The sequence below is a fragment of the Paralichthys olivaceus genome, chromosome 17, assembly GCF_024713975.1.
Source record: "Paralichthys olivaceus isolate ysfri-2021 chromosome 17, ASM2471397v2, whole genome shotgun sequence".
NCBI lineage: Eukaryota > Metazoa > Chordata > Actinopteri > Pleuronectiformes > Paralichthyidae > Paralichthys > Paralichthys olivaceus.
The window spans coordinates 12,230,214-12,255,322 of record NC_091109.1 but is presented as its reverse complement, the minus strand read 5'-3'; the positions used below and the strand labels follow the sequence as shown (position 1 = coordinate 12,255,322).

Below are 25,109 nucleotides of genomic sequence, written 5' to 3'. Positions count from 1 at the left end.
ATCCTCTTAGGTCCAGGATCGTTTAGGAGATTAAAGGTTGAGCTTCATGGTGCTCCATGCAGGACCAGGGGATCAGCTCAGTGGGACGGCCGACCCAAAGCGGCCTATGGCTGGGTGGGGAGAGCGGGGCTGGTGTGCAGTTGTGGAGGTGGTGGTGGGGGCAGCTCTGTCTAGTGCATCCAGCCACAGCCCCATTAGCTATGTGCCATCTGGGCTGTAAGCTAAGAGAATCGGCTGAATATCTATGGGTCAGGGGAGTGAAAAGGAGGGGAAGGGCTAGAGGGTGTAAAATAGAAACTGAATGAGGGGGAAGGTGAAAAAAAGCTCCTGCAGTGTCTGAAGCAGGATGGATGGCAAGAAAACACAGCGAGCAGAGGAACAGAGGAAACGAGAGCAGAGGAGAGGAACAGAAAGTGCAACAAAAGGAGGAGGACGGAAAAGGTACACGCCGCCCTGCTCCGAGCCGAGAGGAGAAGCAGGAGGCAGTGATAGAGAGAGACACAGCAAAGACTAAACTGCTTAATCTCTCCCAAGAGACGGCAGCTAAATGTGAGGTCCACCTCCTCCTCCCCTTTCCACAGACCACCAACCCCCACACAACATTATCACCACCACTGCATACTGCTCAGCTGCAGTCAAGGCTGTTATCCAGCCAGCCAACACACAAACACACACACACACACACACACACACACACACACACACACACACACACACACACACACACACACACACACACACACACACACACACACACACACACACAAACTGTAAAAGTGCTCAGGTGGAGCCTGCAATGCAACTGATACAATGAAAAGAGAAAAGATCAATTTCAGCCCAGAAGGGAAGCTCAACACTGCACAAAAAAAGCTGTGAGAACATGACTCAGACATTAAAGAAAAAAAACACTTTTTGATTTTTTAAAAATTCTTCTTATTTTAACAGTCTGGCTTGTAGCAAATGAAAAAGCTCTCATTGAAACTCAAGAATTTTCTCATGCCTCTCTATTGGGGTCAAGCTGGCCCCTTGGGGGAAAATCCTAAAGCAAACATCAGCTGAAGAATTCAACAGTAGCTGAATGCACTGTGTCCGAGTCCGAAACCCAACAATACAATGTTTGGAGGACTAGATGTCAATCTCTTGGTTTTCCTCCACCAAGCCGGAGTTTTCTCAACTCACTTCCGTCTTCCTCTATGGATTTATTTCTCGAGACAGGAAGTAGCTGACATGCTGGTCGTGGACTGAGCCCCACCCCAAAAATTGAGGGGAAAGGTGAGCGTGACAGCACCAAACACTTATATCACACAGCATATAATCGCATATATGATCTAATAAGGACAATGATACAATTGTGTAAAAGTCACATGGTCTTTTTTTTTCTTTTCTCTAAAATATGTGGATACTTTTACTTAATAACATTTTCACTGCAGGACTTTAGCTTGAGTACAGCATTTAGATGCTTCCTCCACATGGAATCACACATTAGGGGGCTCACAGTCCCAGCAGGCCTTGGAATCTCACTTAGAAACATCTTTCAACTTAGTTTATAATATAGGCTTTTTGTTACACGACAATTGAGTTACCCTGACTACCATTATGGTGTGACATCATAATAACTAGCATATCCAGTACAAAATGACCCAAATTACATCATGATTGTTATTTTGTCTTTACAATCATAGCAGTTTCCAAAGTCTGAATATGACAAATCAATGCATCTTAATTAGTATTTAATGTTTTCCTTTTGGTAAAATGTGAGAAAACTGAGAAATAAGAGTTTCCTGTATTTTATTCTCTTACCTCCTGACTTTCTTCACTTAAAGGGAGCCAAAAATCAGGATGACATCATGACTCTCAGGAAGGATTTTGGGGGTGAAGATGGAATGGGTGTGAAGAAGCCCCTTCTGAATCTCAGAGTTACACAAACAAAGACAGACTCCCCCACTCCCATGATTCCACAGGGGTGGGTGGCCACGGGGAAGCTCCTGACCTGCGGGTGAACGTAACGTTGCCTGTCTACGCTGCTGGCCAAGATATATACTTGTTTTGGCGAGGGAGGCTCGTGTGTGGACTTATCCACATGCATGCACGCACATAGAAATGAATACACCCACACAACCACACAACCTCAGCGCTCCATTCAGGCTTGCCCCAGTCTTCTCCCTCTCTACTTGTGACTGTCAAAAGGAGACAGCCATCCTCTGCAAAGCCCAGTTTAAATTTATACTGTATTTATTGGAGCGCCCGTTGCATTTTACTGTTCATTTGTCCTTGCGGCTTGAACAGCATTTGTGTGCTCTGCAGGGACGTCAAACTCAGTCTATCAAGGTGTTATTTTTGGAGGCATCCTCCTCTCTCACAGTTGAAAGCAGTTTGTCGTAAAAAAAAATGTGTGAACTGTGGTACACTGCAGTGACAAGATAATGTTATTCACCAGGAAATGCAGCTTTACTGATTTTGTCTTGAAAGAGTTTGCCCAGTTCCTACTTTTTGAAATTGAAATTAGAATTTTTGTATTGTTTGTGTTGTTTAAGGTTTTTTTTCTACTGAAATTAAAAATGCACATTTACCCGCATATATAACCAGTGCGATGAAACTAATCCTATACTTAGAAATCAAATCAGTTTGCTGCATGCTGTTAGGTGTTGCTGATGACTTTTTAAAAGCTGCATTAACTTATTTTATTTTTGCCACACTGGAGCAACACTTAGACAGTATATGGAGATTAATGATATGACTGTTCTTTTAAAGTGAAGCCAAAGAGTCTTGACCACCACCTGGTTGCATTTATATCATAAATCCTGGCTCCTCCATGTTAATTGAACATGGTGCAAACTCAAAAGTTAAAATAGAAAGTTAGGTTTCTGTCATTTTTGGTCTTATCACACTGATGCATGTTCAATACAAATATTTCCAGTAAGTTTGTTTTTAATCGGTTATTTGATGCTATAAAAATGGGGTGAAATGTCACGATTGACAGCGGGAACTGACTAATGATTTATTGAGCATGTGTCTCACTGGGATCTTGATGCCACGGCTCCATCTCTTAATCGCTGCTGTGCACACTGTGGCTCCACATGATGGCAGTGTTCAGTATTTCAGCTTAATTTTTGGAAATGCGAAGATGTGGAGACGGGCCGTACATTCGACACAGTCTGTGGTGCAGAAGTACAAGCTTTTTTTTTACACATTTTAAAGTTGATGCAGTTAATGTATTTGAAAGAGTGCATTTCAGTCAGGCATGAAGCAGCATTAGCTGGAGAATTTAAGCCTCATATCTCTTTTTAGCTCCGTTTTAGTCTCCACCAGTTCTTGGGGGAATTCCGTCTTTGCTAATTGTTCCACTGTGTTCACTAGCTGCTTGCTAACTTTGTGTGTCTGTTGCTGGGCAGGTAGTGTGCAGTGTGTTTATCAGAGCTTCGCAGCTGTGGCTGGAGATAGGGTTGACAAGAGCAAAGTTTCTGTGCCAGGAAACCCAGACTGACAGAAAGATTCTCTGCGGAATCAGCAATTAGGCAGGGTCACACCCATTTGACTAATACGCAAAGGCAGTTGAACTTGAAAAATATTGAGTGATGTAGTTTTTAATGTAATCTAGTTTTTCGACAAGTTCACCTCAGCTCCATTTGGAGGCAGCACAGTGAATAAATTGTTTGAACTAATAAGAGAGATGTTGTTTTTATTTAGCTCACTTTCCATTGATGAATTGAATTAATATACACCAGTCCCCTGTGTGCAGATATGAATCTAAACAGTCATTTGCATTACAAAGAATCACATCTAAAGCTCTGTGGTTACATAGGCCCAATGGTGAGGCTTTGCAAGTGAATGTATGTGGGTGGTATATGTTTGTGTGTGTGCTTGTGTTTCAGTCTGTGATTGGCCACTGCTGTTTTCACTGGATGAATATGAATACCACACACCTACTCTTTTCCCACACACACATACACTTCCAGAACATCATAACATTTTTCTCCGCACATGAATAGCGGCGGAGCACTAGAAATGAACATCCAAAATGCCAGCCAATTACGATGGTGCCCCTTTGCTCAACCTCTCCATATTGAGCCCTGGTTGTCAAACAGATTGTCTCCGGTGCTCCGAGCAGCCAGTGCTGTGAAACAGTTTTCATTAAGGAAGGATTGCCGTGGGCCCTAGGCTGGCGACTTAATGTAATTTCACAGCTCAGTGTCCATGTGGCCACTGCGGGGTCCAACCACGGCCACCCACACCTTTACAAGAGCCAATGAGAGGTGTTGAAAGGGTGACGGGCCACTAGTAAGTTTTAGGAGTGGAAAGGGAGACCCAAAATGAAATTCCAGCATGGGAAATGACTGCAATAATAACATAACAGCCAGTATGGCTTTGGAAATAAACATGTACAGAGATGCTGCTCATTTAGTGTTTGTAATGAAGTGTTCAGGAAGAGGAGGACTCACTCAGTAGTGGGCACATTCAGTTAAATCAAGTGGGATTGCTGTGTTTATATTATGGAAATTATCAGTGATGCATAAAAAGATTTGGTTAAACAATGAATTCTTCTAAAGCCTTTCCTGGCAGTATTTAAAAGGGGTGTATTATGTAAATTATTCGGCATAAATCTCAAACACTGAATCTAAGAACTCTGAGAGAATGTCTTTGTTGAGTAAAATTATACACATTTAGATGATTGGAAATATGTTTATCTAGCACAGAACTTAGTTTACATGACCAAATCACTTGGTATGATCTAACTTGGCTGATATAATGTATGCTTATGTGTGGATATTTTGCGTCTCAGGTATCTGTACACACTGGGAACGTAACCTAAATGTTGGACCCTGACCATCTCTTGAGCAGTCACTGACAAAATTCTAAGCCAAGTGTGCACCCGAAGCCCCTATTAGAAACATGTGGCGAGCATCACACATCAAAACTCATTGTGACATCTGGTCACAAGTGAAAGTGAGATAGCTTAGTGTTTCAATTTCATGTTTTACAACCAAAGAGTGCGAGAGGGCCTTGACCTCATGGCTCGGAAAGGAGAAGAGGTCCAAAGAGCAACACAGCCAGCTGGAGATTATGCTGTTGGAAACCGTACGTATAAATGCTGGGACATATACTTAACCCAGCCTGAAAATCCAGCCAGAAGAACAAAACAGTATGTGTTATTCACACCATCTTAAAGTCAACACAATGTCTTACATTCTAAATAGAGTTAGATAAGAAGGTTGATACCACACTTAAGTTTGTATTTTAAATATGGGGCTAGTGTCAAGATATCATAATAATATAATAATCAATCCCCCACAAAACCCCTTTTCCAAAAACTTCAGTCCCTGCACAAATTTAAAAAATGAAATAGTTTAAATTAATAAGCTTTAGATCTTCTTTTGGACAGAGCTGCATTTGCTATTTCACTCTGTTCCCAGTCCTTATGCTAAGCTAAGAGAGGTATTAAATTTCTTAGTCAATCCTCTGCAAATAAGTTGAATTTATTTCTCAAAATATCACAGTAATCCTTTGAATATAGAGCAGGAGTTAGGATGTGTTTAGCCCATAAACTGTGTATAAAGATGGATGACAGACATCTGTACAATAACAACTACCTAAAATGACAGAACCCAGAAAAATGGATTTGACATCCATCTTTAGTCTGATCCACATTCTATTTGCTAACACGGAGGAGACAGGGTTTATAACCTACAAAGCAGTCTTCTCGTGTATCTGTACATACAATCTATGGTTTAGCCAACCAGTACCCCAAATAACATGCTATTGTCATGTCTCACAAACAATGGTTTATCAATTTGGACAGCACTTCTGTGCAGTCTCTATAGAATATGTGCTTCTTCGTTATTTTTCCATGGGTTGAATGAAAATATCACAACTGCCACTTGAGAGTGGTTAGCTTAGCTAAAATTAGTACATAATACAAAAACAGAACATAACCGCAAAACAATTTCCCCCGTCTCCATCATATGTATGAAGCTGATAGCTTAAGGTTCATATTTTCTGCGAAGATACAAGCGATTTTATCTCACTTTCATTTTGAGCATTTCCCGAAATGGTGAACTATTCCTTTTGAAACCCCCCCCCCCCGATTTGACCTGATGATTAATAACATGAGTACAAGGCCACACACACGGTGACATATGACTTTCATGATGTCAGGCAAATTACACCTGAGGCACCTCTACCATCTGCTCTTAAACCAAAGCACTAACTCATTATAATCATGGTTTGAACAAGGTCATTTTAAATATAACACATAGCACAGGTAGGCCTATACGCTCTTAATCTACATGAAAAGAAGTCTGGGCTAAAACAACGGATGACGCAGTGGATGAGTCAAAAACGACAATCAGCCCAACCTTCACATTATGAATCACCCACATAACACTCATGCTTATTCAGTGTGTCCACTGAGGTGTGCAGCCTCTTCATTTAATATTTCCATAAGGTTGCATATGAGTGTATTGCAGGCAATCCCTGTAATAAGGAGGTAATGTATTCTGCGCCAGTGGCAAAAAGGTACGCTTGAAACATCCCTCACAGGAGCAGCAGTTTTCAACTTGACAGTGGACACATACATAATTAAGCCAACTAAAAAAATGAATATTTCATCTCCAAACATTTTCATCTCCAAACATCAAAACACCTCAACGTCTCACACAATGAGAGCAAGGTAAATTACTTTTATCCACAGAGGGAATACGCAAGAAGGAATGCTCACTCAAAGTACCTTGCTTAAAAAATGTATCGGCACAGAGAAGGGGCTAGAGGTCTTATACCACTTATTCAGTATTTTTGCCATCATTTTTTGTTTCTTAAGATGAACTATTGTTTTAATATGCAAAAAGAGCTGACTCTGTCTTATTATTGTTTTACCTAACCTTTTATTCTAAACTGTAATTGTGCCATTCTGTTATATTACAGAGTCAGACTTAATGCTTTGTAGCCTTATCTAGCTATAACTCATATTGACATGTAATTCATGACATGTCATCCAAGAGTCGCCTGAGGACTTTTGGGTTTTCAGATATGTGGGCACATGCCAATGGAGAGGATAAATTATTCTATAACCTTGCAGTAGTTGAATTTTACTGCTGTGGTCTATGCAAGCGCAGCTTTTGCCAACCTTTCTCCACTTCTGTGATGGCAAAGAGACTCTCAAATGTCTTACTTTCCAAAGAATAGGTCATAAATTATATTGCAGTTGCTTAAAATGCCTGTGTGGTATGTGGGGAAAGTAGCTGCGTGCTGGAGAGAATTACTTTGACCGTCAAAGCTGACTCCAACTGGCTCCCTTTACACCTTCATAGATGGGAATTAACCTGCCACAGCCTGAAACGCTTTACTGAGCGCTGGTCGATACTGTCATTATCCTAAAGCAATTCTTAATTCTATTTGGCCCTGAGCTAAAGATCCTTGTATTGATCACAAAGTAGGGATGCCACAACTACTTTTTCTATAGTTAAGATCTCGATGTGTTGTTGAAAAAAAACAACCTCCCAGCCTATGCAGTCCTGAGCTCATTGCACAGCCATGCATATGTTACTGAAACATATGTTTCAGAGTGATACCTGAAGATTTTATCAAACGTTACAGGCGAGAGATAACACATGCTAGTGAGTGGTACCTCAGTGTTTCATCAAGGGTTACAGGAAAAAAAAGAAAAAAAAGCAGCTCTCTTTCATATCCTGTTTTTGGGAGATTAGAAATATTGATATATTACTCGCTGAGCACTATCAGCATGAAACGGAGCCTTTCACAGCAGCTGCAGTGACAAACACCTGTACTGAAGTTCCTGATTACACATCTTTATTCTCAAGGCTTGTGTCACTGCTGCCGCCGCTCAGTCTCTGCATGAGTGTGTGTGTGTAAAACAGAGCGACAGAAAAAGATAGAGAAATCCTGAGTAGCATGAACGTGAATGCTTATTTTTCCTGTTTTTCTATCTGTCATTCACTCACACACACAAACAAACACAGGCTGAGAGCATTGCCACGTGCCACTAACTATACGCCGTGGCCTGTGACAGTGGTTAACAGAACAGGACATGTGTAGCCCCGGGTGACTCAAATCGCAAAACTAACAACACCATGCTTCACTGCACCAGGAGCGTGGTGTGAAACACCAGCAGAAAGGGTGTGTGTGTGTGTGTGTGTCAGTTCACATGCATGTCTAAATGTGTGTGTTGGTATACATTTGATTCAACTTTGCAATACATAATGCATTGCAATAATTAATGTGAACTTCATTATGATTCCTAAGATTTCCTGAAGCATAAACAAAACAGTAAGAGAACATATAATCTGCTTTGGGATCATCTACACATGGGGTCTTGCTTAAAATCGTGAAATACCTTAATATAGAAGGATGAGGCTAACACATGATACATACATCTGTTGCACCTCCTGATCATGTATGCTGTGACCAGGCTTTAGCTCCATTTATTGGATTTTTGATGAGAAGCAAATAAGTTTACCCAGGTACTGTATCTATGATAGTTGTTTTTCTTTATATGTCAGCCCTGCAATAGATAGATAGATAGATGTACTTTATTGATCCCAATTTGGGGAATTATTGAATAGATGGCAGTCTGTCGAGGGTGTACCCTGCATCTCACCCCAATGTCAGGGACTGGCTCAATGCTCAAAGAATTAGCAGTATAGCAAATGGATGGATGGATTTCAATTTCATGCTACTTATGCTTTTACTACATTTCTATGAAAAATATGTATATTTTTTACCTCACTCCATAAATTGTAATGTATATGTCCCTGTTTGCCCCCAAGTTCAGTGCAGTGCAACAGCACTCCTGCCCTGAAATACATTGTGTTTAACTAAACTGTATTTGGGAACATTCGCCGTATGAGCATTAATAAAATTATAAGTTTGATTTTGACAAGACAAGGTCATATCGTATGGAGGAGGGCCCACATTGGCAGGAGTTTTGATACTTAAATACTGAACCCTATTGGAACCCAACTACTATACTATTTATAGACATGCATACAGGAAATGTGTACAAACTCCATATATGTCAGTATATGTGTATATATGTTTATATAATGTACTGTGCATATATGAATTAATGTAACTTTCTATCTTGCGATAATAAAGACCACCTAAGAGTAAGAAATAATGCAAAGTAGTACAAAATAATGCTTGAAATTATCGATGCATGGATCTGGTTCATTGGATTGCTATCAGAAGTAAAATTGCCAATGTGGTAGTGCTCTGAAATAATAATAATAAAATTGTGTAATGTATAATAACAGAGGCCATCTCTCGACTTTCATATAAAGATGCTCAAAATCTGTGCAGCAAAGGAAAATTTACTATATCTGTTTTATTTAATTCTTTATTACTCACACCATTTAATAATTCACAAATATAACATGTGAAAATAAAATAAAGAATACCTTCTAATACAAGGGAAGAGGTGAAGATTAAATATCAATCAAAATATCCAAGCTGGATCCTACAATTCCCATAATGCAATAATAACATAATGGGATCGTTCACCAGATCCTCCTTTCCATTTAAATGTCATTATCTTCAAACCCTCGATGTCCCTGGTGTAAAATTCACTCTTCAAATATTTATAACTTGCAAGCATGAAACTGCCATTCATGTGTGAAGTTAGTGGAGTGTCCCTTTCATTTTTAAATTTTAAATTCAAGATGTTATAAGATAAAATAAGAGCAGCAGGCGAGTCAGAATGAGGTAGACAAGGTATATATAAATAAACGCTATAAATGTTGATGTACAATGCATACAATACATACATACATAGTGGTTTGTATGAAATGTTATAAATTAAAGTGCAGTGGCACAGGATGATTATACGAGCAAGTAAAAGACTGTTTGTACATAAGAAAAAAATGCATTCAGGTCATATTTATTATGTTGCTCCTCTCAGATGAAGTCTCTCTGGATTGTGGGCTGTTTGTATTTTTCTGACAACGTTACAGTAACACAGTAACGCGTTACTGAGCTTCTGCCTCTGACAGCGCTGCCACAGGTCCCCGCTCAGCGGCTCCTCTGATTGGCTGATCTGACCCAGCACAGTGGCACCCGGAATTCGACGAGCCGTACCATGTCCGACAACAGGGGTGTCGCCACCGAACAACCACCGCTGGGTGTCCCTTCGTCGCCCGTTTAAAACACGCGTCGTCCACTCAAACATACATTTAACGCACACTTGACACAATTCACCCCGGTGGGGTTCCCAGCTTGAGTAATGTAACTGAAGAATAAGTCGGTCGTATTCTGTGTACCCCTCTCCGGATGAAGTCTACGGTTTGATTCAAAATGGCTGGAGAGAAACAGATATGAGGATCGACGGCTTTGCCAGGTATTTGGGGAAAATGAGCCTGTGTGTAGTCTGAAGGCGCTCCCTCCACATAACTGGGGACCCAGGTGAGACATGTTTAAAGTTCATCCCACGTTTCCGCCCAGCCCGCCGCTTTTACACCGAGCAAACGAGGCCAAACACGGCTGGTTTGCAGTGTTGTCACGGTAGCCTCTCCATGCAAGCAGGAAGCATCCGTGGCTGTAACTCTTTATTTACAGTATGAACTACAGAGTCAGACTCGGGTAGCAGTCGCCTCGAAGCGTAGAGGTCGAGGCAAGGATGCACGTGCAGCACTCAGCAGGTACATACATGTGGTTAACGTGTCAGTCGGTTTGTGTGGAGCTAATGCAGAGCAGGCCTGTGGCTAACCCTGCAGCTGTGCAGCGCAGAAATACGTCATTGCTGCAGGAGTCCCCGCGGTCAGCATGCACACACACGCACACACGTAAAAGCAAGAGCTGAAATATGTGCAAACACACTGAACTGGGGTCAGCGACTCATCCCCTGAACGTCAGCAGTGCTGGATGTGGATCTGATCTGTTTACGTTGTGGAGGTGTGAACCTCAGAGGAGGAGGAGCTCTTCAGAGTGTGTGGATGGTCCTTTACTGTCACTGAGTAGTGCAGACTTGGATGGAGCACACATCTCTACCTTAAACAGAGTTTGAATCAGTGTCCAGCGATTGTCTTTGCTGTTGTTTGTCGTAGCATGAGCTGAAAACAATGAGGAAGCGGCTCACCATGTTGGAGCATCAGTGTGAACACAAGGGTGTCACTCCTAGTTCAGTTCACATATAGGGTTTGTGCAGATCGGCCCATGGTTTTGTCAAGTGTGAGGGATGATGCCTGGATATGTTCATTCCATATGTTTTCTTCTGCTCATTGTAGGACTTTGCAAGCAAGGTTGCAATCTAAACCCCCCCCGGGACTGTACTTACACTTTTCATTTTGTTTTGCTTTTGCACATTCTCTCTCTCTCTCTCTCTATGTATGTGGATATAGATTTTATCCATCTCAGTTCCTCTAACAGACCCTTATTTGAATAATTTTACCGTGGGTTGGGTTCTTTGAGCCTTTCACCATCCTCATTTTGTAAGTGATGTTGCACAGCACTTGCTTCTTTGGTAAATCTAAAAAGATGTGCTACTTGCAACATGAACTATCAATTTTAAGGCAGTGGTCAGCCCAAGTGGTTCTCATAAGTATTATAATAATAATAATGTTACATCCCTTTGACGCCATTACAGAAACCATTCTCAGCACCACGTACTCATGCAGCAGTCTGATGTACTTCATTGTCATCAGTGGACAATTAAATTGACTCATTAGCAGCCAGACGAAATAGTCGTGACTAAAGCAGTTTGCAGACATGACATGTGGGTAAAGTCCAGAGAATTGAATACAGACTTTACCCACAGTTAGATTTTGACACATGCACAACGCAGCGGGAGGTTCTCTCCTCAGACACGTTCACAACATCCTCCACATTAATTCCACTGCGTAGATCACATGATTTTCTTGACAACATACTCTTATCGCCACAAACTCTCTTGACATCTTCGTCTGTGTCCTCTACATCTGTATCTGTGTAACTCACTCTTGGTCACTAAAATTGTAGCACCTGCAATTTTACAAACTAATAAACCCACAAACAATTTTACAAACCTGAAAATTACAGTGTAATGTTAAAGACATATACACAATTAGGTCTGTATAATGAGAAATGCAGATTTTGAATTTAAAACACGCTGCTCTCAGACAAGCAATGAACTCTGCAGGAGGGGGTGCATGTATGAGCGCAAATGTCCCAGTGAGAGGCTCGGACTCTCTCTGGATAAAGTCCATCATTCACTGCAAGTTATTGTGGGGGCAACAGATGCAAAAATGATAAAAACAAACAAAAACAAATACATCCTGGTGATGGCACACATGTAGAAGACACCAACAAAGATGCCAAAAGAGTTTGTGGTGATAAGAATTGACATCACTTCCTGTCTCTGTATTTCTGCATTTCTTTTTACTCATACCTCTCCACAGGAAGGTAAAAGGGTTGAATGTTGCAGAAAGAGCATGAGGAGCTTGGTGCATTTGCCTGGACAGCTGGAAAGCTTGTCTCTTATCACATGGTCAGCTCTGAAACTACGATTTAATGTGACGTGTAGACATTTTTAGAATTTCCTCTACTCCACGTTATTGGCCCTGTTGCATTTCGTAAGAGAGTGAGACAATTTGGATTGAACACCTATTAAGTCATCTGGAATCTGATCGGCTATAGTGAATTGAGATGGATTTTGGGGAGAGGTAAAAGAGAAAATTTCTCTCTCGGCAGAGCATCTCATAGGAACTGGAAATCTCTCTCTCTGTGGTAAAGGGTCTGTTCCAGAGAGTGTTCCTGGTGTTCCTTTCCAGATTCAGTATTTTCACTATCTGCAGCAGCCCAGTTTTAGTCACAGGAAAGAAACAGTAAAGGTCAGCAAACCTCATGTATCTTAGGTCCTTATGTGGGGAAAGTTGATTGAAAAGTATTTTATTTTCATGAAAAGCTTCACTTTCAAAGTTAACTCTAGTTTACAAGTGGGCTGATCACACTACAAACAATTTCCATTGGTTTTCCACTGTTGAGTCTTCGGTGTCTTATACTGAATGTAATTCTATTTGCCATGTGTCAGATGTTGCCTGAACACAAGTCAAACAAATGTCTAATGTTCAGGCAACATTATTAGGACGTACGGAGAGAAAAATGGCTCAGAGTGCTGTCTGAGCAACATTTTGTGCTGATGATGTAAAGTGAGTCACACCACACATATCGGCAAACACTTTTTAGCATTTGGTACAATGTTCACACTCAGAAGCTGCCACAACAGAGACAATAGCTACTCTATGCTCCTTCTTGATTATCAAAGCTAGATATTCAGAAATGTTCTGTCTCAGAGCAAAATCATAAGATCCTTTTCAATGGAGTAATAGATTTCAACATAGATTACTGCTACTAATGTAGATACTTATTCAAGAAGGCCCCTTATATACAGATAACTGTAAATATGACTGTAAAAAGTAAATTTATTTAAATATAGATGAACGTTTTGCCAAGGATACATTCTTCCGGTTAAACACCACGTGATACTCGTCTCCCTGGAGTAGGTAGGTTTTTTATGCAATAGCTGTGTTATAATTTAAACTTCTTTCTTTATTCCTGACAGTGTGAAGAGGTCTTTAAAATGGCATATGCACTTTCAAATATGGGGAAATAAAATATACATGTATTTTAACTGAAAAGTTAACTCAATAAATAAATATGACATGTTCAAACTATTTTTAAAAACATGTGGAGAGCCTTTTTTTTAGTTGATGTAGACCAAATAAACAGCCAGGCCGATATAAAGTTGTTACAGATACACTATTATACTGTAGGTGTCGGGCTTAGTTAGTGTTCAAACTTTTCTGAGTGTGGACAGGATGGCATAGGGGGGGTTTCTTGGGCTCTGTTTTTCTAAAATCCACAGAATATACTGCCACTGTCACTCACTTATTACAGCAGCAGCAGTTCCTATAGCTGCAACATTAAATCAGGTAACAGATTTACTTATTCAAAGAAAGTAAATCAGCTAACTTCACAAATTAGTCACCAATCACTAATTTGATCATCTAATTTGGTACCAAAATGGGACAGTGTCAGATTCTCAAATGTCCTCATTTGTTGCTTACACTGCCCAAATATAATATCTTTTATTGTTTTCTGATGTTTTGCAGATGGAGCAGGTTATTGATTAGTTGAGAAAATAACAGGCAGATTAAATTAATCATGAAAATAAATGTATTGTAAAACAGTATAGTCTGGATTATTAGAAGGGGTAAAGTGGTGTATTTTGATTTCTTTTCACAATCTTGGAAAATAAAACCTGAAACATGCTACTGTACGTACTGTACCATGAGAGTGAAGTGGAAAAATATGTTTTCTGTTTTTTTGGGTGATTTGACCCTTAAATGCTTTCAGTGTTATAAAATGCCACTTACCTCTTGTGGCTGCTTTTAGTTTGCCTAAAGTGAAGGTCATTTCAGGTAACCAGATATGGCTCATTTAGGGATGAGCATAATATGACGTAGTAGTCCGTTTTAAATGTATGAGGCTTTGATACTGGCTCTGTTTCATCTGCTAACATACGTTGCTTTAACCTTTTTATTATTCCCGTCCTACTTGCTTTTCACTTTCGAAAATTAAGTAAGGCGACACATTTTGTCAAGATTTTCTGCCGAGTCAGAACAGCTCCCTGCCTATAGATGAGTCATAAAGAGGAACAGCCTCTACACACACACACACACACAGTGAATGCACTAACTACGCAGTGAAGGCCTTCTTCATCATCCTGCCCACCGTGGGGAAGTGCCTCACCCTTTTAGGGTTCAACGCATATGATTATGAAAGAACAATTACACCGTGTGATGATATTTATCAGCAGTATATGAGTGGGGGGCTGGCATGTAAACCTGGCATCCAGCGTAAACACACGCCATGCGAATGACTGGAGCGTTTACTCTGGCTGCAGCAGCTCCAGTGTGGTTTCACATGTGGCGAGACATAGAGGGTGGAAGCAGGCAGAGGAAACTTAGATGCTTGTCTAACATTTCCGCTCAATCATAACCAAGATCATGTTACCATAACACACAAACACACACTCTCTCACACACACTCTCACAGACACACATGAGGCGCCGCTCATTGCCAGGCTTTGTGGTACCGTTCTAAAGTCTGAAGAAAACTGAAAGTGTTCCCAAATCTTGTTGACATTTTACACTCGGGGTTCATGATACAGCCACACATTCAGACAGTCACTCCGCATGAACTATCTCGGACACTGTAGCTGCCACTGATTGTTTTTCTGGCTTAATTCTTGCTTAAAGGCTTGGCCTACTTTTTCAATTATGGCTTTATTACTTTATGGGTGCAATATCGGCACAACACAGCTGAAATTAAAATAAAGCACTCCCCTAAAACATTAGCACGCTGACTAATTCCGATTCTGGTGGAAAACATCAAGTTCTGGTCAATCAACCCATTTAGCCTAATTGATTAAAACCATTCTCATTTAAAGATTTTTTTTTTAGTTATACCTAAATTCAAGCGGCTGATACATATCTCGTCTGTTAAGTGCTGCCCAAATATGACAAGAGTGGAGAGTTGAAGAACAAGGAAAGTGCATCTCTAGTCTGAATAATGAATGGAGACCATATTGTGGATGGAAAAGGGAGGATGTGGTTCAGTAATAGTCTGGTGAATATTTCTTTCTCTGCTAAATTGTTGGTCCTGCTAGACTCTTGTTTCCAAGAAAAGATAATGAAAATTACATGTGAAGCCTAATGACTGACTTTTACAGGATTTGTAGGCTGCAGGCAGCGAAGGCATATTATTATATTAGGCTGCTCCTTGGAGCATTAGCATAGTTCCTGGCTGTGTTCCACTTCTAGCAAACCATTTTCTTCGTCGTGTTCTGGGTAGAAATATTTCTTAGTGCGGTAACATCGAGGTTGATGTAACACGAATACAACATTGAAAAACGTATACTCATTGTTACTGGCTCGTTATGGTGAGATCTGTTATTTTGCTTCCTGTACTGATGTATTTATGATACATCATAATTCTCTTATCCATTAAATCTTTTATTTTTTAGATGGAGTTCAGCAAAGGCCAGCCTCTATAAATCAGTGTGTGGTAGTAGCACTTGCCCCTCCCTTGTTATCCCTGTCAAGCTGCCCATGAGTAACTTACCTCCAAATTGCTCCGTTGGCCAACAACTGATACGACTATGATTCCACCCAACCTTGTGCTCTGTGAATAAATGCTAAATAAAATACAGGGTTTCCACTATGTTCATTTTGTAGCTGTGGCCCTCCACTACAAAATTATAGCCGCAACTGCTTCAAGATGGGGGCAGACACACATTATAGCCCCAGTATCCTTTTACTGTCGGAGTCTCATGTCTGAGAGTCGTCCCTTCCACTTCCCTGTGCTCACTTAACACTTTTAAACACCAACACTAATTAGACGTTATGAGGACCTGTACATGTTTACTTTGTGCTTATTTGATTTGCTATAGAATTTATCAGAAGTATTTAAACAAGTCCAACATGTCATGCGCATGCAGTTCACCTGCTACACACAAGAGGTGACGTGATGTGCACAGCCAGGAGGGACCCTGATTCAGTAAAGGCTATAATCAGATTTTTCCCTTTTAAGGCTTAGGTGCAGCACACAAGCCTTATGCAGAGAGCATCAGAATAATTTATGTATTCATTTATTTATCTATTTATTTATTTATGAGGGGGGCGCTGTTAAAAATAATCTCAAGGAAAAACTGAAATAGAAAGTTGTTCTGCCACTGTCATGAAAGACTAGACTAGTGGCTAAGCCCTGCTATGAAAGGTTTTGCTGTCATGGCTTGGACATTATATCTATTTAAGTGCAACAGAGAGTTGATGATGTAATTCTTGGCAGTGGGAAAACTTGTTGAGTGAAACCTAGAAGTTAGCGCATGGAGATGTGGCAGCACATTGCTGGTAGCTTATCAGTTTATTTGCTGGTAACATTTATTAGAAAAGATCCAATCAACAGTGTGAACCTATTCCTTGGTGAGTCACCCAGAGAGGCATTTCATGTCTCATTATGTTCACTTTTGTTCGCCTGTGTAAACAGGAAGCAGATTGTCTACTCAGCATTTGGTTGCTTAGTTATGGAAAAAACTTTAAAAAGAGAAATAACAATGTTGAAAAAAATATAAGAGCAAGGATTTATTTTTTGGACCTAAAATGAGCTGGAACTGTTACTAGGAAGTGTGAGCAATGGTTTGCAGTCACTACTGATAGTCAAGTTGTGACTGTAAAAAACAATCAGAAAGCAAATGACTGCGCCATTATTCCCAAATGTCTTTATTTTTTCTCATGCATACTACTACACAGCCTTCAAACTAAAACAGGGCCGCAGTTTCCAAACTTCTGTTAAAGGTGCTTTTAAACTCCCGAGTAGTATACGTAGCACAAGTGACTTTTTAAAAAATGAAAACATAGTAGTGTGGATGTGGCCTTATTTGGTTGGGGGTTGACGAGGCACATCTCTCCTCACTCTCACTCTCTTGGGTGCAAGCTGGGTTGGTTCAGCTGTAATCCCTTTCAGTATCTACTATACTGCAACCTGAGCTTATCTACACACTTTATGTCTGACTGAAGTAACTTGACTACTGCTAATGGCGCACACTTTTATGTGGCTGCTCCAACACTGGTACTTCTTATACACTAGGAGAAACTCACTTCCCACTATCTCTTAGTGAGAGTCATATGTACACAGTTGATACGTTGTTGACAAAATAATGTTGTTGCCTTTATTTATTCATATAATTATTCAGTGTTTGTCTACCTTCATAGATGAGGGAACATGCAACCGGGGGGCAGGTGAAGAGATAACAGGAGGCAAGGGGAGAACAAGAGGAAAAGGGCAGAGGTAAAAATTCAACTGTTGAATTTCAAATACAAAATTACTGTGTAAAATACATTTCTAAATATGTTATTATATACACATAGTAAGATATACCCCCCATTTAAACCTTTGGTCTATAGGAAACACAGACTACAGTTCTGTGGCTGGTTAAAAAATATTTCGGCACCCATTGGCAGACAGACCAAAGAGTTAATTTTGGACTCTGGCTGTAGGACAGGTTCTTTCTGGTGGAATGATTTGGCCCATGTAGAGAATGATACATCTATTTATGTCTACCAGGCTAAATTTTTCAATTAGCTCCAGACATTAGGGAAAATCTAAGTCATTTTGGGCCTACGTGGGTTTATTCCGTCTGAGATAGGCTAAGTGAATTTGAAACCAAACCCACGCCTTGTCACTCCTCTGAGGTCCGCCCCACCCCTGCGGTGGGTGCGGCACGTGCGTGAAAGGCAGCAGAGAGGCATTCACTTTCATCCCCTTGTCATTTGGCTGTTTCCCAAATATACTGTCTCAACCTCCCCCTGCTGCTAATTTCTCAGCTTGTCCCACCCACTGTCTCCTCAGCCTCTCATCTTCGTGCCTAGCTTTCCTCCAAACACATTTTTGTGTCTCCCTCTCTTCATCCCACAGCTATGATTTAGGCGTCAGGGTTGCTCGCGCTCCCTCCCAGCCCTGGATCAAGTTACCCTACCATTACTCAGTCCTTCCCCCTATGAGGGTGCTCCATGTCAGGCATAGCGGAGCCTGCCTGCCTGCTCGCCGCCTGCCTCTCTGGACCTGCGGACTAGCGCAGTGCAACCACAGACGCCCCTGGTCAGTGGAGTTATTCCAGTTATGGCACAGACTCTCTGGAAAATGATGCAGAGAATTGAGTGGCGGGCGGCAGGCTTTGCTGCATTTTCAATTTCATGTGCGGTGAAGAAAACTCCAGCAGATGGGCTGCTCTGAGATGTTACATCAGAAATCTTTTTCGTTGTTGTTTATAATTTCACACACACAAATCACCGCACTCTTTGTTGGCAGGGTTGTGAGCGACACGACAAATGGGACCCCTCCCCGTTGTCACAAGTCGACTGGTGATTTGTGGAACTCATCGTTTTATGGTTATGTAATGTCGGTTCACTTGACGAGTAAAATGTCTTGTTAAAGCCTTCACCACCCCGCTCTCATAAAAGTGAGTGATGCGGGCGGTTGTTTGAGGGCCTTGCTATCGCTCCTACAGTACATGTCATGGGATGGGATAGGAGTGGTCTAGTTGGCTTAGCCAAAGAATGACACTGTGGAAATTTCACTGGCTTGCTTGGTTTTATCACTTGATTAATGCTTGCTGAGTGAACTCTCTAAATCTACTGAGGAATTGTGGGATCCTATAGGTCTAATTTATTAGTCAGCGAAGGAAGAAGGTGTATACCTGTTTCTCTGTCCAGGTCCTTTCATTGGGTGTAAAGTTTTATAGAAGAAGCTGCAGCATTGTCTTCCTATTAAGCCTGTTGTCCACTCATTGTGTAGCCGTAACTCCCACCCTGCTATCAGAAAGCTTACAGCTCCTTTTTCATTTATTTAAGTCTGACATATGTCCTTTGCAATGCAAGGTAGTGTATGCAGCACAGCATAGGATGGGGCGCTCAGGCTAGGCTAATCCTTTCTAATTGAAAAGGAGACAGCGTTGTGGGCCAGTGGCTTGTATGTCGCTCATCTCTTGCTTGTTTTACAGTAATGAGACATCTGGGGCCTGAGAATAGAGCTGTTTGTAGAGGAGAAACGACTCCTGAGCCCGAGGGCCTGCAGGGCTGTCACAGACAAAACAACAACGCTGACTACATGTTTTCTCCTGTCTGTATGTGGGCATTTTATTTGCCCTAAGTCTGTCCTGGCACACAGTCTTATTTACCATTCACATTACTTTAGATTTAGATCATTGGAAAGAATAATACATTTGGGATTTTTAGGACAAGGGTAAGAGAAGAGAGAGTCTGCTAATATTAGGCCCATATTCCCTTCATCTCCTTTCTTGGTCTGTGGTGTTTTTTTTCTGTTTTTATAGAAGTCTTAGTCATGCTGTTTGTTTGCAAAATTGTAGGCTACATATTATTCTGATTAATATTGCTATAATCTGAAGTGCAGTTCCATTTGTTATAAGTACAAGGTTTTATTTATTTATTTATTTATTTTATTTAGTCAATTATGTGTGTGACTGTGCTGAGTGCTGTTTGAGCCGATGTATTTATCTTGACACACATATTAGATTCTCCAGACAAATGTCCTACAAATACAGACCAGGCAGTGGAGATTTCTTATCCTGTTTTAGCTCCAAGTTGTATTTATATTTATATATTTCCAACTCACATTCTCTTTTACTGCTTATAGTGTATATGTGACTGGTAAGATTTAGCCGTATATATGCTTCTCAGGGTAACGTGGTTTTAAGTTGCTCAAAACAACTGGCTGTCAGTTGAGTGTAGACTGAGGAAACTTCACATCTACTGCCTTTCCCACAGTATTCATTCAATCTCAAACATCTCATAAGTTATGATGAGAAGTGTGAAAGTATTTGTGGCATAGGAAAAATTAGGACTCCCTCATATATAGATATAAAATTAACTAACTCAATCAAACTCAGACCTTTTTGCAACAATTTCCCAATTACTTAAGAAAATTGTTTTCTTGGAATGACCAACAATCCTTGCTAAACCTAATTACATTTTATAAAATTGACAAATCAATTATGTGATTCTCAAAATAGCTATTCATTAATTTTCTTGGTCTGTCTACTAGTTGATTGCAGCTCTAATTCATACTTTATTTCATAACTGTCACAGTGTGGTTCCAACTCATATTTCAGCCTGTTGGCCTGGCCCCTCTGCAGCAGGTACAAAGTATCTTGCGCAGAAAAACTTTGGCAGGAATGGATAGTGTCGGACTGTGGGATGACCTCACTAATCACAAGTATGTGATGTTATCCCTAAACTGTGCCAGAAACTATTATTCAATGTGTCTTAAATGCTAATTCTTTCCCATAGTTTAACACAGTGTAGCAACACAGCAACTTTGTTTTCATGCTACACAGACTGAATTGTATTCAAAGGTGACAAGTAAGGCTACGTTGCCTGATAATTAACATTTGCAGCTGAGCCACTATCAGTGGTTTATCATTTATGGCTTGACATAGTTTAGTAGTACTCAAGTCTACCTCTAGTTGCTCTTAACACAGTGTTGAAGTGGTAGCAGCTGTCAGGGCTGTGGCACTAAATATACAGATAATTTTCTTAGCTTTCCACTCATATTGCTGCATTGTTTTTGTGCCTGAAGCTACAAGGAGCCATACTGGCCTCATATTGCCATTTTCACACAGTATTGGTGACCTGGCAGTCCATTAAGCCAGGTCTGCAGCTACACTCTTGATCCAGTTGGACACGCTAAGCCCTCTACAGCTCACCAGAGACCTCTAAATTACTGCTTTTCACAACCAGAAAAAGCACCTCATATGTTTGAGGAGGGATCTCTTTCTTTGTTTGCTGCCATGTTTTTCTGTCTCAGCAGCAACAAACAGAAATTGTTTGTACACCTGATATGTTTGCTTGTGCAAGCTGAGCCTCTCTTTTGCTGTCAAAAGTAGAAGTAAAATCTCTCACACATACTCACGTGTCCATGGCACACCAGTGTTACTTAATGTTGTATCCTTCTCAGGAAAATATACACTCATACTCTGTAAGGTATGAAACTGACTAACCTTGGCAAAAACACTTGAGAGGCTAAAGGTTAATACTAAACTGCTGTAATCCATTATTTGGTTGGTTTGAGAGCAGAGATAGCAATGGTTCAGCATGTACCTGTCAGTACTAAATGATGCTTATTTCCTGCTAGAGGGAGGGTTGAGGTGGTGTAATGGCAAGCAGCTGCCTCAGCTGGACCTTACTTTTCCTTTTTGTCAGCGTGCTGTTCTCTCATGCTATCCAATACATGCCAGTACGCCTACTTTTGCCGAAGTTCTGAGCTGCCTGTTCAGGATACCAGCTGCTGTAGGTGGTGTGTAATCAGTACAAGAAAAGGCTCTATCCACTTTGATAAGCGATAACTACCTGTGTTGGAGTAAGCAAATGAGAAGCATCATTGTTTGTCCAGGGAGTTCACTCAACACCTACTTCTCATGACAATCCTGTTTATTCTTCCTACTCTCTACTTCCTCCTTTGATTAGCTAAATGCTCCATTGATTGGCCAAGTCGAGGCACTGGGAGCTAGGGAGCCATATTTATCACACAGCGAGAGGAGCATGCAGGATGTTGCGCCGGCTGTCCCTCTTTCATTGGAAAACGATAAACATAAATCTGTGAAATGTGTCCATGTGATATAAGTCTACGATGGAGCGGGGAGGCAGGGGAGGATAGAAAAGCCTGATCTGCTCTGCTGTCCTCGGGGCAGTAGAATTGGAGAGCCGGAGCTCTGTGGGGTTTGCTGACATTTGAGGAAAAAAGCCCACCTTCAGCAAAGGCGGCCCTGCAAATCAGTGTCAGGATTGGTGCTTTAAAATGGGGGTGAGGATGTGAGAGCTTCTGAGGAGCCCCCTCAGCAATGCAAAGGGACTTTGGATAGGGCAAGGTTTCTCCCTTTGAATCGCAGCTAATTAACTAAGTAATTAAGATCAAAATCTCTGCTCAGAGTTGGACTCTAAATTGTCTATACATTCAAATAGGCCTTGAAAGGAAATCCCTCCCATTCATGCAAGGGGTAAATTAAAGCATTCAGACCTGTTCCTTTCTATTATCCCTGCCGTGTGTCACACAAGGGACATCTGTTGAAAAGAGCGAGCCAATGTTACGCTGCGTTAAAGCCCTCTCTGCTCCATCAGAAGCACTGTTCATAATGCATTTGCTATACATATTTCAGGTTGAGTGAATTTATTTCAATAAATAATGTCACTCCAAGGACGCGCTTCGATCTTTTCACAGTGGCTGGGCTGGTGTAAGCCACACCATATTGTTATCTCATTCCTCTTGTGGCAAATGATAGATTAACAAACAGTTTATAAACAGGGCGCTGAGCATGTCTATACTTTTATCATCACTGCACAGTGCCAAAGTAACCTCTCTTTATGATGGATGTGTTTTCAACTTTATTCTGCTGCTATGAGCTGCAAGGATATCTATGTATATGGCTGTAACGTTAAGGCTTACAGGGAATTTCATATAGTGGGCACATAGTGGATATGATTTATTGCTGGGATTAAGTACAGTTGGCTTTTTCTGGTTGGCACAATTTAGGTGGTGCTGTCTTCTACTGTGTTGACTTTTTAAATGCCCCATCTTTTTCCTGAACTGCATATTGAAGTGCAATACTTCATGGGACTTGGGAAGTACTGCATTGCTCTTTCTCTTGTCATAAACAGTGAGTGCCTCAGTCGTTGGTTGGTTTACACAAAGTAGACACCACAGTTTGACTTAAGTAACTGTTGAAGTCATATTACTCGTCTTTTCTTTGGCCAATGGTGTGGCTCTGCGATGCCACTGCAGCACTTTCTCCTGTTGACGATCTTTGGATGGATTACAGTGAAATTTCCCCCAGAATTCCATGGTCTCCAGAGAGTGAATACTTGGAAAAGCTAAAACCATAAATTTATTGGTATTTCTGCTTGAAAATATGTAAAACTATGATTTGGTTTAAGAACTGATATTAAATGCTTAACATTGAGCGACTAATTGTTTCCACAGTCAGACTTTGGGTGTATTATTTTGAATACGTAATGCTTCTTTATGTGTAATGATTTTCAGCCACTTTACCGACACTGTTATGCCTGTAATAAGCCATTTAGAAATTTGGTTACTCTTGTCCATGACAGAGACATCTTTGTTTTCCAGGAGAAATCTATTGGGGATCGGTGGTTTCTCTAATGTTACAGAACCTAGGTTTCTCATTTGCATGACATTTTATGAAATCGGCATCCTGGAAGAAGCCAACTGTAATCTGGTTACTTAAGTGCATGTAAACACACTGATATTGACTGTTGTGCTTCCATTATCCCAATACAAAAAGATCACAACATGCAAAATACCTACATTTAATTTACTACAAACAACAAAGATCAAAATCAAACTCTGGACCTGAGTTTTCATCTAAAGTGTTTGAATCTATTTGAGTTTACCATATATAGCAATGTTTTAGTCATGTGCAATGCTACATCTTGTTATGTTAGTATGAGTACTCTCTTTTTGCCCAGCTTGGTCACAGGACAGTGCAGGAACAGGCTTCCAACAGTAGATTTCACTGGCTGATAAGAGTTCTCCTTTCTCAGGGTAAAAAGCAAACCTGTGTTTCCTGAGCTGTCTTGTGCAATTTGTGCTCAGACCAGTGTGGTGCAGAACATTTCCACTTATGTTTCACATCAGTCTACATACTGTGCAGAAAGACACGTGGGGTCAAGTCAGTGATGGGGAAATGGCAGCAGAGTCTATGTTGAGTTTGAGGCCACTACCTTTTCACAGTGCTTTTCTTGCACTGTATCTTATTTGACCCTGGGTTTTCACTCATCAACCTTCTGAATGCTGCTGTAGGTAGAGATTACACTCAGAAAACAAGAAGGTGTTACATGGAGAAGTGAAACTGGTTATTTTCAGGGTCTTTTAAAAAAAAGTCTTGATTTGAATTGGCTAAATGTAGCACTTGTAAAAATCGAGTTCACTTATAAATGCTCACAGGTTTCCTTTCAGGTTACAGTACAAATTCACCCCATAATCCAAATCACTTCCTCCTCTCTTTCCTCTCCGGCAGGAAGGGGTTACTCTCCGTGTTTCCTGTCCAATTCCCAGAGCTCTGGCTATGTTCTGATTGCTTTCTTGATGTTAAACATTCCCAGGCTCCTATAACCTTCTAGCTTGCCTCCACCGTCCAAGAGCCGTCCCAGGTGAATGAGTGGGCGAACCTCCTGTTTTTAAGGATAAAATCTGTACAATCTTTTTTTTCTCACAGGGGGTGGGAGATACGGGGACTGGAGGGGCAGGCAGCTGTGTGATGGGAAAGAATTCTTTCTTTGCATTCCGTCTAGTTGTTGTAAGGCTGTGGGAAAGCATGTTTTCTCAACCATGGTTCATTTCAAAGAGTATTTCTTGTGAAATAAGGCTGAATTCAAGCTGAAGGTTTGATTGTGAAAATACAGGTCACAGTGTGTAGACACATTTAGTGTGTGACGGAATAAATAAATATGAGTCAGTTAACTTGAGGAACATGCTTCTCCGACTCATATTTTCTGGTTATTGAGGTTAACATGTGCTTCCCTGTCAAACACCAT

General features: G+C 40.8%; 1 protein-coding gene across 5 annotated transcripts in view; it reads left to right on the top strand.

Moving 5' to 3' along the window:
• The first annotated feature begins 10,244 nt into the window (after positions 1-10,244).
• znf438 (zinc finger protein 438) overlaps positions 10,245-25,109 on the top strand; it is a 42,832-nt gene continuing 27,967 nt past the window's right edge. For 2 of the 5 annotated variants that reach the window (XM_069511986.1, XM_020087762.2), the window contains exons 1-2: positions 10,245-10,410; positions 17,757-17,832. The gene's annotated coding sequence lies outside the window, so the exon portion shown is untranslated. The remainder of the gene's footprint in view (positions 10,411-17,756; positions 17,833-25,109) is intronic. The other 3 variants (XM_020087761.2, XM_020087763.2, XM_069511984.1) reach the window with 3 other exon arrangements.